The sequence below is a fragment of the Zalophus californianus genome, chromosome 11 (genome assembly GCF_009762305.2).
Source record: "Zalophus californianus isolate mZalCal1 chromosome 11, mZalCal1.pri.v2, whole genome shotgun sequence".
Lineage (NCBI taxonomy): Eukaryota > Metazoa > Chordata > Mammalia > Carnivora > Otariidae > Zalophus > Zalophus californianus.
Window position 1 is genome coordinate 60,389,955 of NC_045605.1, and position 2,422 is coordinate 60,392,376.

Genomic DNA, 2,422 nt, shown 5'->3' on the forward strand with positions numbered 1-2,422 from the left:
AAATTCATGTATACATTCAAAAGAATTATTAAGCAGCTATTATTCCACAGACACCACTAGAAACTGAGTATATTTTGGCACTCTTGCTTGGGGTTTACAGTCTAGTCGAGGGACAGACTATTGCACATGTACATATATTGCATAGGAGACAAGCACAGTCCAGTGAATAATGTAGAAAAGAAAATTGGACAGGATTTTCTGAGAAATTAAGCTTCTACTTGACTAATGAGAAGCGAAGGTAGAAATGATACATAGATAAGGGGGACGGGGGGAGATGAGAACATTACAGGCAGAGTAAATGGTGTATGAGAAGACCCTGAGACCAGATAAGAGCTTAAGCTGATAGTCTTTTTGGCTCCAGTCTGGCTTATATGTCAACACACTTCTAACCTGCAATTCATACTCCTAACTTATTTTATAGTAAAAAATATTTAATAAATGATTCATACGTTTTTGGACAAACCAATCTACTCAGTATAGTATGTGTAGTTCTGTACAATTCTGTACAATTTGTACAACCTTTCTGGCTTCATCCTGTACCACTCCCTCTTCAAACTCTATGCCACGGTCACCCTTGTATAGACATAACAAGTGGTAGCGGGGTAAAGAAGTTCAGGAATGCTTATCTTTTCACAAACACATTTACTTCTTCGAAACATGGAGTCTTTTTTTTTCATGTTGCTCTTTCTTCCTAGGTTTTTCTCTTTCTTACTGAATTCCTACTTTGCCTAGAAAAACCCTATACATTTTTCAAGATGAAATTAAAAGCATTCTTTCCTTTGTTGAGGTTTGTCTGATCTTCCCAGGCAAATTCTGGCAACTACTAATTTGCAGTTCCTCTAGTAATCTCTTGCACAGAACTTTATTATGGTACTTGTATTCTGGTTCTGTATTTACCTGCCTTTGTCCTGATACAAGATTGTGTTTGTGGAGAGAAAGGATCATGTTTAATATATTTTTCAGTCTAATCCTCAGCACTGTTTCCAGTACAAAGTAAATGGCGACTGTAAATTTGCAACATGAATAATCCTGATGGTCTTCCCACTAGCCTTGGCTAGGAGTTTTCAGGGCTTGCTGAGGGTAGCAGTTTCCTGCAAGGAACAGGAAGTTTCTTTTATGGTACCCAGGCCCTGTTATATTTCATAGTTTCATCAGCCTTGGTCTTTCCTCTTTAGCATCCTAATCATGGCCTCCCTGATGGGCTTGGATTTCACACTATTGATGATGGGGTTGAGCACAGGGGGCATCACCAGGTATGTATAGGCAACCAGGGCATGACAATGGGGGGTAGGTGCCTCCCAAAATGGTGTATCATGGACATGGTAATGCCTGGGATGAAGAAGACAAAGACAGCCAGGATATGGGTGACACATGTGTTGAAGGCTCGGATGCATTCAACACAGTCCTAGCACTGTGAGATGCCAGTCCTAGCACTGTGTGTAGGATGAGAGCATACGAGAGGACAATGAGCAGAGAATCTATGCCACCAGTGGACAATACCACATAAAGCCCATAGAGGATGTTTATGGTGATGTCAGCACAGGCTCTTCTCATCACATCAGGATGGAAACAGAATGAGTGGGACAAGAGGATCTTGTTAGGGCAGAAGTTCAGACGTTTAAGCAGGAAGGGCACTGGGAAGAGAGAAAGGGTAGCACGGGCCACAATGGCCAGGCCAATCCTAATGATGACATTATTGGTGAGGATAGCTGCACAGTGAAGAGGGTTGGAGATGGCCACAAAGCGGTCAAATGATATGGCCAGGAGCACCGACGACTCCACCACAGAGAAGGAGTGGAGGAAGAACATCTGGACCAGGCAGGCATTGAAACCTATGAGCCGATGGTCAAACCAGAGCACAGCTAGGGTGGTGGGCAGTGTGGACAGGGTGAGGCCCACATCGGTGAGGGCCAGCATGGACAGAAAGTAGTACATGGGTTGGTGCAGCCTGGGAGTTCTCCCCACAGCCAAGAGGATCAGGCAGTTTCCAGTGAGGGCCACAGTGTACATGGAGGAGAAGGGGATGGAGATCCATCCATGAACAGCCTCCAGCCCTGGGATGCCAATCATCAGGAAGGCATGTGGCTGGAAGAAGATGTTGACATAGGACTGGGAAGGGAGCATCTTTGGAAAGCAGTTGAGGTCTCCAGAAAGATCTGGCCTCTTCAGTCAGGGAAGAAAAATAAGGATAAAATCATTGGAAAATATACCAGCTCTGATATTAGGTGACATGCGTTACTACATATTAGCAAATATGAAATGTAAAGGGATTTAAAAATGTACTCCATCTAAAAGTCAACTAGAGAATAACTATAATTTAAATCTATTGACTACAACAGTGTCATTTTATAGTATAAAACACTGATTTCTTCATATATTGAAGAAAGCAGTGCTTTCTTTAAGAATGTGAGAAGATCCTAAG

At 42.7% G+C, this 2,422-nt stretch overlaps 1 pseudogene; it reads right to left on the reverse strand.

The window, feature by feature from the left end:
- Positions 1 to 1,151: 1,151 nt before the first annotated feature.
- Positions 1,152 to 2,124, reverse strand: LOC113915149 (annotated as a pseudogene).
- Between the last annotated feature and the right edge of the window lie 298 nt (positions 2,125 to 2,422).